The 13,691-nt window shown below is 39.7% G+C and overlaps 1 long non-coding RNA gene across 2 annotated transcripts; it reads right to left on the reverse strand.

The window, feature by feature from the left end:
* Positions 1–253: 253 nt before the first annotated feature.
* Positions 254–8,179, reverse strand: LOC145459841 (uncharacterized). Of its 2 annotated transcripts, none has more exons than XR_013921572.1 (3): positions 7,695–8,179; positions 7,444–7,618; positions 254–525 (listed from the first exon to the last, which is right to left on the reverse strand). It is a non-coding gene; the product is annotated as an uncharacterized LOC145459841 (long non-coding RNA). The 2 variants fall into 2 exon arrangements; XR_013921573.1 differs by having other exon boundaries at positions 7,685–7,738.
* Between the last annotated feature and the right edge of the window lie 5,512 nt (positions 8,180–13,691).

Consider the following 13,691-nt stretch of genomic DNA (forward strand, 5'->3'; position numbering starts at 1 on the left):
TGAAAAGGGGATTCAGTAACATCTGCCTTGATAGTGGCAGCAGAGAATGATGTCCCTAGCTCTGAATCACTAACCAAAATTGAAATTGTACCAACAGGCTGGTAAACCATCGTACATCATCCAAGCCATAATTTGGTTTTACCCTATGCCTTCATTTTCTTGTTGCAACCAAGTCTTCCTTTGTTAGGCAATTGTAACTTAATCTGATCTTTTCGCAGGTCTAGATGGAGGATACTGATGAAAAAGGTGGAACTGTGCAAGTGTGGATTAAGTTATAGTTTCTCTCATGAATAAAATGAAACAGCACAAACACATCTGGTTAAGCTAGAGCATTGTTTGTTGAGAAAGTCACACAGGGCATTTCCGACGTCTGGGCCAGCGATACTTGGATCACCACCAGGTCTTGTCTTCATTGCGTATACCATCCTCTGTATCATTCTGCCCTTAGTGGATTGCAGTTTCTGAGCAAAGCCGAACACCGCGCCTTCAGTCGACCAAAATCTTCAAGTGTGCTTTGCTAAGATTCTGAAAAAGCAATTGTGAATTTTAAGGGTAGCAGAAAGGAAATGTATATTACATATTTGAAACTAGCTTTAGCTTATGCTCTGTGTTTCAGGGAAAAGGCTTCATGAGCCGGGGCTGAAAGGGATAGGCTGCGTCATCAGTTATGTAGGCTAGTACGCAACCCTCTGGCTCCCAATCATGAAGTCATCCTGAAAAACTTGAATGCAGCAAATGCATGTTTGGTACAAATGTTGCTGTGGTAATTTTTTATCCACCCACAGCGCTCAGACTTGTACAAAGTACTGGAATTCCAAAATGCGCAATTTTAACTAGAACTCAATTTTTTAAACTAGCAACTAGAACAGGGGTGGCCAACCTTTTCAGCCAAATCGCCACATTCGATTGACGAACTATTTTGCGGGCCACTAGCCGCAAACATTTTTTGAAGTGATAAATTAATAATATTGTCACAGGACTACATTGGAAGCCTGGTGTATATCGCTGGGCTCAGTTTGCAAGGACTGGACTATTCGGCACCTGTACATATCGATATCGAAAGCTTCGTCCAACATGCGGCAATCATTTTGAGCCTAGGTTTCAAAGTCGACGGTCTTTCTGAGAGCGCAAACGCAAGGTCGCATATGTTCAACGACACTTTGCCTTGTAACCGAGAATCATGTTAGACTCAATCTGATACAGTAGGCGTTCTTTCATTTTCACAAAGGGGTAACAATATTAAAAGCAAGAAATCGAGTGACAACATGTTGCACTAACAGTGTAGAAAATTTTTACTTTTGATAAATCTATCTCAAAGTATTCTGCTTTATTGTAGTGTACGAAGATCTACCAAAATGCGACTGGCTCATAGATCTACCAATGCGTCGGAACTGATATTTCAGTCATCACATCTCAAGTGTTGCGGCCAGACTAATCAAATTTTTGATTGGCCTTGCAAATACACAATCTGTGCAATGCATTTTTGATAATACTACTAATTTCGAAAATTCACTCGCGGGCCACGGGTTGGCCGGCCCTGAATTAAAACTATCAACTTTTCTAAATCTGCAATTAGAACTAGAACTACTCACTTTCAAATATCCGCAACTAGAACCAGAAACTATTCACTTTTTCAAATCCCCAACTAGAACTACTTATATAGTTTTAGTAACTAAAAGTAACTAAATGAGTAGGTTGATGTACATGTCTGACTACACTACAAAAATATACAAATATGGTCTCATTAAAATAAGTGAGCAGGGTTGTAACCAAGTCACAAGTCGATCCCACTTCAATAGTTTTGACTAGATTAAAGTCGAGTCATTTTCAATTTACCACCGAGTCCAACTCATCGAGCAGAGCGCCGAGTTCGATTCATGGTTCTATGACTCGAGTCAAGTCATTATGTTGACTGCTCAGTTTCCAGTTTTGGAGTAGGGGTTAAACCCGCTCAGAGGCCAAACGCCAGACGCCAAACGCCGAGCGGCGGCCAAATGTCTGTACGGCGTTTGGCGTCTGTTACGTTCAGATGCCGAGTAGCTATACGGCGTTTGGCGTCTGTTATGATCAGACCAGAGATGCCACTCCTGGGTTTTTCCACCCAGATCTGGTTTTTTTGAGCATCACCTGGGTTTCTGGGTTTTTAACCTTGAAATCTGGGTTTTTTCAACATCCAGTTCGCCAGGTCAGTTTTACGCTCGAAAATTAAATGTTAGATATGTATGGTCGCAATATCGTAAAATGCACGCACTTCAGTTCGCCATTGTCGATGGATTTTGCTGTTATTGTAACGACAGAGTGTTGAGAATCTATTTCACTACTAAAATGAGAGTCTGCGGCTTGATGCGATGGAGCTTCATTGAATGGTAACTTCCAAATCGCAGAAAGTCATCTTCATATATAGGACGATTGCCAGTAGCGAACTCGGCACTTGCTGAACTTGGTGAACAATTCGGCATGTATCGATGAATATCATGTAACTGTATGGTATGCACAAGCACATGAACAGACCAGGTGATGATCCGACTAATATAATCCTATTGTTATCTGAGTATATTTATAGTTCCAACAGGGACACTCAGAGAGAGATAGAGAGAGAGAGAGTTAGTTAGTTGGACACCCCTAGCAAATTAATCAGAGGCATTGGTTATCAGCACATTCGAACCCTAAGTCCATTACCCTAACCCCGAATTTAATGATTTGACAGTTATTTATTTCCACTATACATTGGTCTGTGATCATTCCAAATAAAAGTGATTGTCGTAAGATCAATCAATCAAAAGCTACTATCAATCTGTTCAGGTCGCTGTAAATAATGGAAATCATCCTTAGAAATAGGGAATGGATGGCATTGCATTGAACTTTCGCAGCACGATGATATAATTAACCGGACTACCGGTACACTGTCATCAACTATTCACGCTGCGCCCCAATTGTATCATTGCGATGTGTCGAGAGGAAAACATCATGTTTCTTGTGCGATTCGCAGTGTTAACCAAGCAAAATGTGTATTATGAACGGTTGTAAATTCAATATCAAAGGCTTCAATGACTGTATGAGTGTATTGGACGGCTATCAGGCTCCACTTTCACAGCTATCTCGTGTCTTTTGCGTGAAGTATAGGATCTGGGTTTTTCTGGGTTTATTTCGCCTCCATATCTGGGTTTTTCCGAAATATCCCAGTGGCATCTTTGGATCAGACGCCGAGTAGCTATACGGCGTTTGTCATGTTGAGACGCCGAGTAGCTATGCGGCGTTTGGCATCTCGGTAAGCTGAGCAGAGGTTAAATCCTTTCATGGCGCGACTATATGATATCTAAGATTGCATATTGTTAAATTTTTGTCATAATAAGCGGTGGCAGAATCCCAAATTATCTATTGCATGTTCAGCTGTATCAAATTATTGTATCACCGCACAGGGTTGCAATTAATCGAGTCATGACTCGACTCACAATTTTTTGGATGACTCGAGTCATTTTCTTGAAAATGGATTTACTCATTGTATGACTTATTCAAGAATGGTATATCAGGACTGATATATGAAAAATATGCCCAAACCTGCCTTTCATCTGTTACATAGCCTACCATGTTTAGAATGAAAAAAAAAACATAAAAATTATCCGAGGCCTTCGATATCGCCCCCGCGAGTTCCACAGAAGTGATCTGACGCTAAACTCGATGGGGAACAGTAAACACCATGACTTGGACTCGATCCATTGCTCTCGGACTTGACTCGCCGGTGAATTGAAAACGACTCGACTTAACTTCTTGAAACCTAGTGACTTGATTACAACCCTGTCACCACCCCATATTTGTACACTCGCAATGAATTTCAGACCCAAGTCTGCAGATACAGTATGTAATGAAACTGCATTACCACAATATGAAACAGCCAACGGAACCACAGCAGAAGGCAATGAAACCATGGTAAAAGTCATTAAGAAATGAGCAGTGGAACCACAGTAAAAATGACTAAGAAAAAAGCACTGGAACAGTTAAAAGTAATTAAGAAATGAGCAGTGGAACCATAGCAAGAGTCACAAAGAAATGAGCAATCAAACCACAGTAAACATTGATAAATTAGCAGTGGAACCACAGTAAACGTTGTTAAGAAATAATTCACACCATAGTACATATCATGCAATAAAAATCAGGATCAGGTATCTGCTGTCCCGGGCAACAGTCCTCGGGTGTCCATCGACCACAGCCGTCACACGCAATATGGAAACGAGTTAGTATCAATATACCTGACAAATGTAATCTCGTAATTGCATACCCATTTCATGTCTTTTTTTGAGTGGTCTTGACTACTGCATTTAATGCAATAATCTCCCAATTCTTTCTCATCTGCAGGAAAAACATGCAACGTATTTAATATGGTTTTCGTCTGACATGGACCAACATACCCGTCGCATCAAGCAAGATTTGACCAAACTGCTGGCGGTAGCTTTCGCAAGCTCGTCGAGAATGATCAAAATCAAGGTTGCCATATGGGATTGATGATCCAGTGGTCAAGTAGAGTTTGGCGGCCTATTAAGTGAAAGTTTGCAAATCAATTTTCTCAAATCTTAATACATGAACGCATCACAAACCTTTAACGCAAGGACTCCACAATTAAATCCGTCATTTTGAACACTGGTCCTTATTAATCCTGTATATCTCGCAACTGATTCTCTTCGCAGACAGAAAACAACCATCGTATGACCTTCCGACTGAAATTACAAGCTTTAAATAGCTTTCAGCAACAAAAAACTTAAGGAAGGCAATGACTTACTTTTTCATTGAGAGCAAAAAGAATACAATCCATCAACTGAAATTTAGGAGATGAACAAGATTAATTAGTCTTCATAAAAATGACAGCAGAGCAAATGAACTCATGAATGAAATAACTTCATTAGATTAACTTGAGCTATGTTGCACCTAAATTAAAGCAATGTTTAAAGAGCTCCTTGGAGTTACAGAGCTTCAGTATACAATTGAATAGCATATAGAAATACAGAAATGAAAAATTAAATTAATTACCTTTCCACATACAACCCACTCCATAAATCTGAGCTTTTCGCATTCCGCTCACATCAAGGACTCCAGCACACCTTGCGCAAACAGTTTCTTCTGGCGTCAATTCTGAAATTATTCCTTCCTTCAAATATTCATTAGGTATCTTTTCTGGAATCAGTTTATGCTCGAGAAAATACTTCAAATTCAATTGCATGTCATCAGTTGTCAGGAGGTTGAGTACTGTAAATCAAAATTAGGAACCTAATTATGGAATGTTTGAAAGTCATGCAATGAAGATTACCTCGACATACATGATATGAGCTCTGGTTCAGTCTGGAACACATACCATTTCGCCAGTGTGATGTGCAAGCATGTTCCAGTTTTCCATGAGCAAAGACATGACCATGAGCCTCTGTCAACGTCAACTGTCACCCGCACTCTTTCACTAGGACTATAGTATGTATTCTGGCCAGTGAGGATAGAATATTACTTGTATTTCTACGAAATATTGAATGCTTAAAAATTTGCATGCACACGAGTGGAGCATTACATTGCACACTCCTCATTCTTTCATTGCTGCACTTTTCACTAGTTGCGCTTGATATTAGCTTCATTTCAACAAGGGTGTTCAAAACCTTTTATCTAAATCAATGTTTGCACATGGACGTGCATTTTCTACAGCATCTGAATGATCACATTGGACCCCGGGATTTTTGTCCTTGAGGGTCCCAAAAATTGATATAATGGTAGTCTTTGTCTTCTCACCCAATCAGGCTTCGTAACGTTACAGTAACGGTCATAAAACAGCATAGCCAATTAGTTGAGAGTGAATTATAGTGTATAATGTTAGAATAGAAGAAACTCTTGCTATTGAAGGAAAAATTTCCCCCAATCAAATCGATCATGTGTAACATGAACTAGTTTAATTATGTCCACACGAAAATTGGAAAGTACCAGGTTAAATTACTCAATTATCCTGACTCCGCTGACATGTCTTGCTAACTAATATTTGATGGGCAGTACCTCTAAATATCAATTTATTTTAAATGAATTCCAGTTTTCAAGTAATCGCAAGCCATGATAATATCAAGCTCACTCAGTCAATTACCCCTAAATCACAATCATGTAGAGATTCTTCACTCAGGAATCACTCAGGTAAAATCTTTTCACACCTTGCACTACGTTGTTGACAGTGTGAGGTACACGATGAGCCCAGTGTACCGCCTCGATATGCTCATCTAGCTTTTCTGACGTTTTGATTTCGCCACCACAATTAAGTTCTTGAACTGATATGATTCTAATGAGGTGTGTCAAATCCTCAGCTAGAGCAATCGCTGTCATTGCTGCAAGTGCAAGGAAACTCGGTAATCATAAGCATCTTTTGTTTGTCGGCGTTAAAGCTCCCAACTTCGACCCTTTAGCAATCCTTCGTGAGCGTTACTACCCTCAAATAGTTTCCTACACGCTATAGACAAATTCAGACGCCAAGTAGCTATACGGCGTCTCACATTTCGGACGCCAAACGCCGTATAGCTACACGGCGTCTCTAAACTCTAGCCGCCGAACGCCATCTAGCGTCACCAGTTCAGCCGCCAAACGCCGTATAGACATTCGGCCGCCGCGCGGCGTTTGGCGTTTGGCCTCTGAGCGGGTTTAACCCCTGTTGCAGTTTTGAGTCTATTTTCCATCAATTTGGGTCTTACTTTTGAGACAGAAAGTAGCCTACTTGGCAAGAACAATTGGTCTTTCAGACTTCTTTTTCTGACATAATGATTCAAAACCAAATTTGTCTGACCTTTTTGCAGTGGCATGCTACGCAAAAACTGGCTGACATTCCGCCATGACAGATATAGAAATATTACTATGCACTAGGGCTGGGCAAAATTGAGTACCTGAGTGATTCGATTCTGAATCACTTATTACGCTTCGAGTCAAGTATCATCATGATGACATCACAACACAATGTACCATGACAAAAATTCAAATGTGTAGGCTACTTTTTATGCCACCATAAAGAACATAACACCTATTGTCCGTCACATTAAAGATACTTTAATGTTTTTTCGACCATACCGTTTTCATTGCACTGCTTGACAGTGTTATATGGGATGGTCATGACTTCGGAAATGTGTTATTTCCAGCAACGTTCGTAGCTTTGCACTATATCTCGTATGTTGCGACACGGCCAATCACGGTTTCAAAGCTTACTCAGTGGTAAAGTTTATCAAAACTATGGTATAATTCTCGTTAGTAAATCAACTTTCAGTATAATTTCAGTAGCCTACTCGAAAAATAGTATTTTACTACTCGCCTCGAATCAATAATGTTAATACTTGATTCAGATTCGAGTATTCGAATCATTGTGGCTAGCCCTACTAGGCACCAGCAATTTTTATTAAAATCAACTTGTGACAGTTGCATTCTTAAAATACATCTGATGTTTACCTGGATCTATAAACGATTGGCCTCATTGGCTAGCCGCCAAAGAGCGACAGCTACTCAGCAAGCAAGAGAAATCGAGTTCGTGTAATTTGCTTGCTGCTTTTCGTTATGGTCTGGAAGCTCGTCGCAGAGTATACCAAATGTTTCTCCCACGAATTTCTCGATTTCCCTGGTTTCTCTGTACAGTGTACATAAGATTAGATTCACCCAAACCATTATACAGCAATCACAAAGATAAACTGACTTTGTCGTACCTCGTAGGCTCGTACGCAGATGTGATCGCCTGATCGGTGGTTCTGGTTCTTTTCATTCCAGGACTATATCCTCTTTGCTGGCTTTCAGTTTCTGCTCTCAGCTTCGGTTGATAATATACAAGTCAGGAACATACTCGGGCTCTATATTACTGATACAGATATTGAGTATAGAGTCCCATACACTTCGAGAAGGCATATCCGCAACATCCCATAGCTAAAAGTTGGAGCCAACTTCTCCGCATCTCACGTATATGCCTCTCCCACATTGTTTTCCACAAGCATATTACAACTGGAACACCCCACAGACATGGTTTCGTAACTATCAACAGTTACGGAGAATCGCGTTCATACTGGCCATAATTTCCCGCGAATTTACCGAAAACACGACCTGTGTGAACATAAGTTCGCGGTAACTCTAAATAGGTATGAACGCGTCCTTTTCCCGGAACTGTTCCGGTAATTTTTTCTCTATTTGAACATCGCCTGTTTCGGAACTTGTTCCCGAAAGAATTTCGTAAATCCGGTATGAAAAGGGCCTAAATTTTCCACAAGTCGATCAGCACTAACGACCACAGACTATACAAGGCAGCTGCTGCAGATGGTACCTGGGCATTCCATACCAGCAATCATTCCTCACCAACGATTGCACATCGCAATTGTTCAAGTTTTCTTCGGCCAGGACTACAAGCATTGTCACTGGAGTTCTTGCTACATACGCTCAAAAATGATGTTGTCTAAACTTGGGGCTGACGAAGTGCTGTTTCGGTCTTGAGTAAAGGTAAACCTAGACCTGAGCTATCGTGAGATCCATGAATCACTTTCCAATAACGAAGAGTTCTGACGCAGATCATTTCTGGCAAAAAGTATGGATTGTGATATGCCAGCCTCGTATAAATACAAAGTATATACAAAAACGCTTTTTCATGCTAATTTAAATTTTGGACTGTCCTTATTTTTGACCAGGGTGAAGTTAGCCCTCAACGATTTGGCCCACAAAGTAAAAATTACCAACTAATATACTAACGACAGCATGAATCCAATGGATCACCATTTTTGAAATATCGACCATGATCTGTAAACCTCAAACGCCACACGTAGTATTTTCATGAAATCAAACCAAAGCATTATGGCCTGCAACCCAATAATGATAATATTTTGAAGGTTGATTATGGTAATTCAACCTTGACATAACCTAATATATTTCGCTTGACGTAACAAACACGATCTGCACATCCCTCTCGTTACTGATGCCACCATTATATTTTTTTTATAATTAACATGATCGCTCTACAGTGGAAGAAATAAAGAGCGTCGAATCTTCAAATCAGAACGAATAAAACTAATACCTAGCACATTATTCACACATCGAGTCTTGACTTCTGACAGGAACCGATTAGGGTCCAGATCCGAGGATGAAGATTCTCTGATAAGACAAATTATCATGGTCGCTCTACAGAGAGAGAAAGAGAGAGATATGATATTCTTTCTCGCCTGCACCATCGAGATGCTTTGGCGACGGAGTTGCGATACGGCCCCATGAGGTCATCTAGTCTGCGCCCCCGTTTTTTTTTTCTCCTCCATGCTATCCGTGATTGCTGAGCGCCTAGCAGGATAGCTGCGGATACCATTTTTCGAGTCTTTGGTATGACCCGGCCGGGGATCGAACCCACGACCTACCGCTCGAGAAGCCGGACGCATAACCATTACACTATCTCGCTCGGTGGAAAAAATAAAGAGCGTCGAATCTTCAAATCAGAACGAATAAAACTAATACCTAGCACATTATTCACACACCGAGTCTTGACTTCTGACAGGAACCGATTAGGGTCCAGATCCGAGGATGAAGATTCTCTGTTTAGATAAATTAACATGATCGCTCTGCAGTGGAAAAACTAAAGAGCGTCGAATATTGGAGTCACAACGAATAAAACTACCATCTAGCACATTAATCACACACCGAGTTTTAACTTCTGACAGGAACCGATTAGGGTCCAGATCAGAGGATGAAGATTCTCTGTTTAGATAAATTAACAAGATCGCTCTACAGTAGTAAAAATAAAGAGCGTCGAATATGGAATCAAAACGAATAAATTTAATACCTAGCACATTAATCACACACAAAGTTTTGACTTCTGACAGGAACCGATTAGGGTCCAGATCCGAGGATGAAGATTCTCTGTTTAGATAAATTAACATGATCGCTCTGCAGTGGAAAAAAGAAAGAGCGTCGAATATTGGAATCAGAACGAATAGAACTACTACCTAGCACACTAATCACACACCGAGTTTTAACTTCTGACAGGAACCGATTAGGGTCCAGATCAGAGGATGAAGATTCTCTGTTTAGATAAATTAACAAGATCGCTCTACAGTAGTAAAAATAAAGAGCGTCGAATATTGGAATCAAAACGAATAAATTTAATACCTAGCACATTAATCACACACAAAGTTTTGACTTCTGACAGGAACCGATTAGGGTCCAGATCCGAGGATGAAGATTCTCTGTTTAGACAAATTAACATGATCAATCTACAGTGGAAAAAATAAAGAGCGTCGAATATTGAAATCAGAACGAATAAAACTACTACCTAGCACATTAATCACACACCGAGTCTTGACTTCTGACAGGAACCGATTAGGGTACAGATCCTAGGATGAAGATTCTCTGTTTAGACAAATTAACATGATCGCTCTGCAGTGGAAAAAATAAAGAGCGTCAAATCTTCAAATCAGAACGAATAAAACTACTACCTAGCACATTAATCACACACCGAGTCTTGACTTCTGACAGGAACCGATTAGGGTCCAGATCAGAGGATGAAGATTCTCTGTTTAGATAAATTAACAATATGATCGCCCCGCAGTGGAAAAAAGAAAGAGCGTCGAATATTGGAATCAGAACGAATAAAACTAATACCTAGCACATTATTCACACACCGAGTCTGATTTGAAGATTCGACGCTCTTTATTTTTTCCACTGCAGAGCGATCATGTTAATTTGTCTAAACAGAGAATCTTCATCCTCGGATCTGTACCCTAATCGGTTCCTGTCAAAAGTCAAGACTCGGTGTGTGATTAATGTGCTAGGTAGTAGTTTTATTCGTTCTGATTTCAATATTCGACGCTCTTTATTTTTTCCACTGTAGATTGATCATGTTAATTTGTCTAAACAGAGAATCTTCATCCTCGGATCTGGACCCTAATCGGTTTCTGTCAGAAGTCAAAACTTTGTGTGTGATTAATGTGCTAGGTATTAAATTTATTCGTTTTGATTCCAATATTCGACGCTCTTTATTTTTACTACTGTAGAGCGATCTTGTTAATATATCTAAACAGAGAATCTTCATCCTCTGATCTGGACCCTAATCGGTTCCTGTCAGAAGTTAAAACTCGGTGTGTGATTAACGTGCTAGGTAGTAGTTCTATTCGTTCTGATTCCAATATTCGACGCTCTTTCTTTTTTCCACTGCAGAGCGATCATGTTAATTTATCTAAACAGAGAATCTTCATCCTCGGATCTGGACCCTAATCGGTTCCTGTCAGAAGTCAAAACTTTGTGTGTGATTAATGTGCTAGGTATTAAATTTATTCGTTTTGATTCCAATATTCGACGCTCTTTATTTTTACTACTGTAGAGCGATCTTGTTAATTTATCTAAACAGAGAATCTTCATCCTCTGATCTGGACCCTAATCGGTTCCTGTCAGAAGTTAAAACTCGGTGTGTGATTAATGTGCTAGATGGTAGTTTTATTCGTTGTGATTCCAATATTCGACGCTCTTTAGTTTTTCCACTGCAGAGCGATCATGTTAATTTATCTAAACAGAGAATCTTCATCCTCGGATCTGGACCCTAATCGGTTCCTGTCAGAAGTCAAGACTCGGTGTGTGAATAATGTGCTAGGTATTAGTTTTATTCGTTCTGATTTGAAGATTCGACGCTCTTTATTTTTTCCACTGTAGAGCGATCATGATAATTTGTCTTATCAGAGAATCTTCATCCTCGGATCTGGACCCTAATCGGTTCCTGTCAGAAGTCAAGACTCGGTGTGTGAATAATGTGCTAGGTATTAGTTTTATTCGTTCTGATTTGAAGATTCGACGCTCTTTATTTCTTCCACTGTAGAGCGATCATGTTAATTATATAAAAAAAATATAATGGTGGCATCAGTAACGAGAGGGATGTGCAGATCGTGTTTGTTACGTCAAGCGAAATATATTAGGTTATGTCAAGGTTGAATTACCATAATCAACCTTCAAAATATTATCATTATTGGGTTGCAGGCCATAATGCTTTGGTTTGATTTCATGAAAATACTACGTGTGGCGTTTGAGGTTTACAGATCATGGTCGATATTTCAAAAATGGTGATTCATTGGATTCATGCTGTCGTTAGTATATTAGTTGGTAATTTTTACTTTGAGGGCCAAATCGTTGAGGGCTAACTTCACCCTGGTCCAATGTCGATAGCATCCTCATCAGGCAAGGATTCCTCGAATTCGTCCAGATCTTTACCATCCATTGCGTTCACAATCACACCATGACTTGTTCAAGAATACAGTCTGGATTTTTTGTGCCAAACACGATCGACTACGCCCGTTATTTTATTATAAAGGTGATGATGATGATGATGAGGTCTAGAAAATTCGTACACAGTGACGCGGCCAATATCTCGTAACTAGGGCTGGGCACAATGATTCGAGTACTCGAATCTGAATCGAGTATTATTTTTAATGATTCGAGTCGAGTAGTAAAAGACGAATTTTCCGAGTATTGAAATTATACGCTCCTCGCCACTGAAAGTTAATTTATCAACGAGAATTATAGTTTCGATACTGATTTTCACTGCTTAAGCCTTGAAACCTGATTTTTCATATTGTAGCATACGAAATATATAGCACAAAGCTAGGAACATTACTGTAAATAGCACATTTCCGAAGTCATGATCATCCCACAGCATTGTCACCAAGTCCTATGAAATCGGTATGGTCGAAAAAATACCAAACTATGTTTAATGTGATGGAGAACAGGCATTATATTCTTTGTGGTAGCATAAAAGGTACATATTTGAACTTTAACATATTACATTCTGTTATGACGTCATAATGACTGATACTCGATTACTCGACTCGACTCGAAGCATATTACGTGATTCAGAATCGAATCACTCAGGTACTCGATTTTGCCCAGCCCTACTCGTAACTAGGGCTGGGCACAATGATTCGAGTACTCGAATCTGAATCGAGTAATTATTTTAATGATTCGATCGAGTCGAGTAGCAAAAGACGATTTTTTCGAGTAATGAAATTATACGCTCCTCGCAACTGAAAGTTATTTTATCAACGAGAGATATTGTTTGGATGCTATTTTCCGCTGTGGGAGCCTTGTAACCTTGATTGGGCGTATCGCAGCATAAAAAATCAAAGCTACGACCGTTACTGGAAAAACATTTCTGAAGTCATGACCCTCCTACAACATTGTAACCAAGTGCAATGGAATCGGTAGGGTCGAAGAAATACCCAAGTATCTTTAAATTGCTAGATAGCAGGCATTATATTCTTTGTGGTGGCACAAAAGGTACATATTGGAACTTTGACGTATTACATTTTGTTGTGACGTCATAATGATTGATACTCGATTACTCGACTCGACTCGAAGCATATTACGTGATTCAGAATCGAATCACTCAGGTACTCGATTTTGCCCAGCCCTACTCGTAACGCATTCCTTCCAATTCCCATAATAATGCCAACAAATATTACGGCCACGCCACATGTATTTGAAATGCCTTCCGGTCAGCCGTAGTGCTTGGTCATGTCCCAGATATTTCCAAGCTTAATAAATTCATATGAATTATATCGTATTTAAATGAATTTTTAATGTTATTATTTCATTTATCCTGCATATTAGACAATAATAGAATCATGTGGTAAATCTCGACGAATATGATTTTCTAAGAGGTCGGAAGCCAAGTTCTTGGGTGACACCTAACGAATGGA

The sequence above is a fragment of the Botryllus schlosseri genome, unplaced genomic scaffold, assembly GCF_051294905.1.
Source record: "Botryllus schlosseri isolate E-star unplaced genomic scaffold, Bs_hap1 Bs18a, whole genome shotgun sequence".
NCBI classification, from domain to species: Eukaryota; Metazoa; Chordata; class Ascidiacea; order Stolidobranchia; family Styelidae; genus Botryllus; species Botryllus schlosseri.